Source organism: Diadema antillarum, unplaced genomic scaffold (assembly GCF_040938485.1).
Source record: "Diadema antillarum isolate AM-2024a unplaced genomic scaffold, OU_Dant_1.0 seq00002195_RagTag, whole genome shotgun sequence".
NCBI classification, from domain to species: Eukaryota; Metazoa; Echinodermata; class Echinoidea; order Diadematoida; family Diadematidae; genus Diadema; species Diadema antillarum.
In genome coordinates this window covers 130,970-137,494 of record NW_027272831.1, presented here as the reverse complement: position 1 = coordinate 137,494, position 6,525 = coordinate 130,970, and positions in this window count along the sequence as shown.

The window sequence follows — 6,525 nt, the reverse complement described above, 5'->3', positions numbered from 1 at the left end:
GACGTAACGACTTACAGGTTGCGGTTGCTGGACCGGGCAATTCAATGCGGATATGTGCAAATAAATTCAAGTCTATAGCCAGCTTTCGAAAGTGTTCGTTACCGAGAAATTCCCCACTTCAACGCTCAGACGACTCAAAGCAGACACAATACACATAGACTGACAATTACCCAAGCTATTATTATGTGTGTGGAGTAAAGAACATAATACATCGAGTACAATTTCAGCATGAGTTAACAGCTTCAGAGCATACTTGGCAACTGTACACAGGTTCACAACAATAATAATTAGGAAAATTCCGTGGAAGACGTTGTTTTAGCAGATTTTCGCCCATATTGCTTTGTCGAGTCAATGGCAGATTTTATTTTGAAGATGTATAAATAAAAATAAAGAAACCTCTTATTTTGATTGGTTTAACCTTACTTTAGGAGTCAAGCATGCGCATGGGCTTCTGACTGGATCCTAAGAGACTTAGCAGCCTAGAACATTTTTTTTTCTTTCCATTGTTCTTCCATTTTATCACAATTTCACGACACTTTGAAGAGTTTACTGTATGGGACTACTAAAAGTGAATACATTTCTGTCGAAATGTCCAATTTGACGAAAAATGAATTTTTCAGAAGTATGTATGTGTGTGTACATACATAACCATGTATATCGTACGCGTATGGGTAAAATGAACTGACTGACATTTACACTTCCATAACAAAAGCATATCGATTTCATACTGATTCTCATGCGGCAATGGCCCAATAGCGTCGTGATCCAGCGATGACGGCACCGAATCTCTAAAAATTAGAAGGCTTTCTTTCGATTGGCCGATTTTCCTTAAACTTTAAACTTCTACTAATATCATTTGCTGCTTTCACTCAATCTACATTTATGTTTGGGCTTTGGTTTCCTTTAACACGGATTGCTAAATATCAGAATGATCACCCTTTGTTGACTGACACGTAGAGTGATTTCCAAATCTACGGGAAACACATTCTAGCACACGTAACTTTTGAGAACTATATTGTAACTACCTATATGAGGAAACTACCATGCCTAAATAAACAGTACGGTCCATGAAAAGTGTTGGGTGTACGGCAAATGCGGTGACTCTTAAAACTTTTCAGAAGCATGAAGTCACGCACACTGTATTGATACGAGCGCTATGTTATGACGTTGCTGCACTGCTGAGCTTACTGTTGTTACAAAATCATCTTCCATAAAGTACCAGTAATTTCTTTTACCAATCACTGGCAACATTCTTATGCACACTGCTATACAAACGGTGACAGCTATACATTAGAATTTCGAATGCCATTTTAGAAATGAAAACGGGACACAGAAAAAAAAAATGGTTGATTCCCTTATCCTTGTGTTTCCCGAAGTCTTAAAATTAAAATTATAAAAAAAATAACACGATGTAAGATGTTTTTATCTTTCCCTTGTCTTTACATGCAGGTCAGACTGTCTGCTCACACTAGTCTAGGTACCCCGTGTCAATGTCGGGATATGGAGTGCTGTGATGCATTACAGCTAATAAAGGACACATGACAAGGGAATTGAGACGCATTCATACCAGAAGCTTATTGAATCTATACAAATCATCTAAAAAATTCACAGATATACTTAACCGAAGGACATAGATTATTCTGAATTTCTAGGATTAGTACTTTGCGATATTCACATATTTTATTTGTCCAAATGTCATCTATAAATGAAAATCATCAGTTATTGGCCGAGAGCGCAAGAACAAATTATTCTCAAATTCCTCTTTTTCGTGATGAAATTGTCTTTTTTATCCCTTCAATTGAAATATCCTCTGAATTCGTCAACTTTGAGTATATCAGGCTAATGTTTATAATGTAAACTTTTTCTCATAAATCATGATGTTTCTTCCATCACACAAAATGAGTTTGCCATCAGAGGTGAGGATGAGTCCTGATGACACAACATGCCAGAGTCTTTCATTTCTTGTATTCAATCCCTCCCATAGTGGGATGGACAATTCTCTTACTCCCGCCTCGCCGTTGTAAGACATACGATCAATGGAACATACATCGCTCTCTGCATTGTAGCACACGACGTAAGGGTTATCGGTCAAAGGATCGATAGCCGCATACCAGATTGTATCATTATGTTCTATCTCCGTCTGATCTCCATGACGATCGATTACCAACAATGTGTCATCAAATGGCGCACGACGAGCTATGATCTTCCCACACGTCATAACTCCACGCATCCTGATCATATTCCCAGATTTGCACGTGATCACGCTTTCAATCTTTCCACTTTTCGAATCGATAACGTAGATATTAGACTGACCAGCCTCACAAGCAAGGAGCATACCATTAACATCGACGGCAACTTCTACCCTGGCGTAGTCTGTCTGCATGTGTCTTGGTATGTCCAGGTGTCTGAGGAGTTGCCACTGCCTGTTGTACAGTGAGATGCCCTTGCTCAATACTGGTCCCGAACAGCCTCGCCACCGCTTGCCACAGACTATCGTGTTGTCATCCAGTAGTGTACATGAAGCAATAAATGTTTCACGGTCGTTCTGTGCCACTTTTTCCGTCTTTTTGGTTCGGACATTTGTCACATATGTTTGCACGTTGTCAAAGGACCTGTCTGAAATGACCACCTCCTCCTCGTTGATACATCCAGCTATCATTGGAAATTTAAAATCGTCTGGAATTTCAATTGAGTCTCTGAGTTCCCACTTCCCGCCACACCAATCCACTCTCCCCTTGTAGCCTTTGCCTTCCTCACTTTTCACAAATCGGACAGTTTTCACTTTGCTTGAGATGCCTTCAGGGTTCTCCTCCTCCTTCCTCTCATCACCTGACCCAACGACCTGGTTCAGTGACCTTACGAGATCTTTCCCTCCCTCGATCAGTCGTCTGTTACTGAGGAGAAGGGTTTCAATGTCACTCAAAACTTGTCTCATGGCGAGTTGACTCTCCTTAATTTTAAGGTGACAATGATCGAATTTTCTAGTATACTCATCACGTATATCTGTCAGTGAGATCAATAGTTCATCTTGTCTTTTGACTATTTTTTCTCTATTTGCTCTTGCTTTATTACGGCTCTGTAGCAATTGCTGTTCTTTTTTCTCATTAATCTTAGAAATTTCTTCTTCTGCTTCCTGCTTTGTCTTGTCCTCCTCTCGCCGCAAGGTGGCGTCCTCGCGCCGCAGCTTCTCTTCGAAGAACAATCTTATTTCACTTTCCACTGACATAAAGTGATTGGTCGCATCAACTTCTTGTTGCTTGGCATGCTGTTCGCGGTTTCCCAATTCAGCCTTCTTTTTTGTTGCCATGACAACCATGTCTCTCAGAGCAGTCTTTCTCTCAGTGACAATGTCATCCAAGTCGTGTAGGACACATGGCTGTCCGTGTTGAACGGTTGCACAGGAGTGGCAGATTCCCAGATCATGCGAACCGCAATAAAATTTGATGGCTTTTGCGTGTGTTTCACAAAACCATTTCTTGTCTTCCTTTCCAGTCTTGATTGCGAAGTCTTTCTTTTCAGCGCATGGATCACATAGCATTTGTTTTTCTTTTACATTGTACATTGCCCCAGATTTTTCTCCACAGTCGACGCATTTCTTGTCCTCCTTGAAGTTTGCTGCCATGGTAACATCGACGTGATCCCAGTCGTCCGTCGACACTAAAGGAAAAACCACAAAATTCACAGTCAAAATGGCCCATTTGGGGTTTTGATTATGCATAATTTGACATATTATTACAAAGTGTGAAAGGCGAATAAACCTATCAATGATAGACCATAGTGTAAAACTAGTGTGATGGTCTTGAAACATGGGAGTTATAAGGGACACCCCTAGTAAAAGACAAAAAATAAGCAAACAACAAACGAAAACAGAAGGAAAAGTCATTAGATCGGGCCGTAAGATAAAGACTCGAAAAGACTCATAGAATAAAGATGTTCATGTTTTTGAACACCAGTGCTATCATTTGCCACGAACATGCTCTTGATTTCAAATACTCTCTGTGACCCTTGAAAATTTTTCGCTAGATTTCCTTCTTTTTCAATTTCAATTTCAATTTCAATTTCAATTTCAATTTATTTTCATACTTCTCAATGAAGGAATGTACAGCAAATATGATAAAAACATAGTGAATCATAATATCCGGCTTGGATGTACAGTAAATTAATGTAAGAATATAAAACATATAGTGGTCAATCATCGTACGTTTGGTTCTATGTATAACGCTAAAGAAATATGACGGAACCTACTTAAAAGCGAGCTTGTTGAGCGTAGGTCCCAAATTCTGAACAGAGTGTAAAGATGAGGAGCACGGATGCAACGTAGGACCAAAATAAAGAGAAACAAAAATGAAAGGCAAAAATACCTGGTGCGCTAACAGAATCTTCTCAATACATTAATAGTGATATACAGACAACCACATTCTGCAGATGTAAGGACAGTTGATTTAACAATGTTGACAATAGTGTAGTAGTATGATTTGAATAACGGTGAAAAGAGAACAACTCGACATGCGAGTCCTCGGAGGAGATACGGGAAACCTAAAGAGTGAACATACAAGTACTAACATTCAAAGAAAATTTGGAATTAATTAGAATTACCAGCCAGTATAGCACTAAGGGGAATACAACAAGCCAGCTGTTCACGCGTTCCGAAGTCTTAGGGTATCAAAAGGGGTACTGGTGTGAAGGAATTTAAGAGCGCAAACAGAGAGGCTTAGCTGATTTGAATAACAACAACCAACACAGCAGGTAAAGGCACATAAACAAGAAAGAAGGAAATTTCAATGGACTTACGCAATGTAATTATTCAATAAATTATGTCTTAATTTGTATTTGAAGGTCGACAAAGACAAACAACCTGCGAGTTCTATGGGGAGATCGTTCCAGTACTTCGGCCCTGCATACATAATTGTTTTTTTTTTCGCAAAAATTGTTCGGGTACGTGGTAGGTGATAATCGTCACGTTGACGGGTGGGATAGTTATGAATAGAGTAATTTCTTTTAAACATATGCAAAAAAATATCAGGAAGATCATTTTTGGATAATTTGTACATGAATATCCCTAAATTGTAATAAAACAAATCTGACAATTTCAAAATTTTGTTCTTATGGAAAAATTCATCTGTATGAGATAGACAAGATTTCTTGACAAGAAATGAAAAAATACACTCAGCAAAATATAAAAGAAAAAGTAGACACTTCTTTTAGAGTTCATATTTTTCATAGATTTTGATAAAAATCATGGTGTCATATACCATATCAAAGGAAAGCTAAGAAGGTGTTAAGCTGTTAGATTTAACGGATGAGTGAACACATTCGTTTTTGTCCTCCAAGGCACAAAAGTAAAAATAGCAGAAATTAACATATCGAAATTAATATGCAAATGTCCTTCCAGATAACAGTGACGAAAAAAAGACCAATTACATGCAATGAGGACATGAATGAAATAGCAGAAAAAAGTTTGTGTTCTCTTGTTTCTCTTTATTCTCAAACAAAAACCATATGGCGGAAATTAAAGTCGAACATGAAAACGTTCTGTCAATTCAAAGTTTAAATAACACAGGGAGTGAGCGGCAATGGTGATAAAATGGTCAGAATTTCTCATTCTTATTTATTTAATTTAGGAATTTAAGATTTCATGGAATAAATTCAAGGACCAAATATTCTTTCAAAATTTTTCAAGTTTGAATAACATTTCAAATTTCTCCCATCTTTGTTACCGTTGCTTCTTCTCGTGTGTTTTTCAATATTTACAGAAGATGCTTTATTTTCCTCCATTATTTTTCTTGCCTTTCTGGTTACAGAGGCTTTGTAAAGTTCATGGGTTGATTTTGGCAAATTGATTTGCATTACTTATTTTGTTGAATTAGTCCAGTCATAATATGAAATGACCCAAAACAAATTGCAACAGAAACCATTCCACTTGCATTTAACCTGAAAGAGCTACCAAAATAACACGCTAAAAGTTCCCTAAAATTTGAGTAGTGGATCAATGCCTAATTTGCATAAATTCAAAGGCCGCCATGTAATCTATATGTACGCTTATATCCTGGGACATAAAACCAATAGAAAAAGTTAGTTCCTGTGTCCAAACCTATATTATTTAGGTCACGGAACACAATTATGACATCAGTAGTAACTCAGAAATACATCTTTTTACAAACTTTGCTCAAAGTTGCATAAATATATATCCAAAATGGCCTCATAATGGCCTGTTCATATCTGTGTACGTAAAACCAGTAGAAATTAAATTCTGTTCTCTAAATCTATGTTTTTCATGTCAAGGAACACTATTAGGATGTCAGTTGTGACTTTAGAATATACACAATTTGCATAATATGCCTATAATCATTTGCAAAATGGCCGCCATATGGCTTGTGCAGGCCATAAATCCGATTATTTCATCCGGAAGTGGGTCCCTTTGTGTCTCTTATTGCTGAATAATTGCTGCATCAGCACTCACATTTAGGAGTAAGTCACTAAAAATCTTCGTATCCCTTATTCAAATCACAATAAGGATATACATAA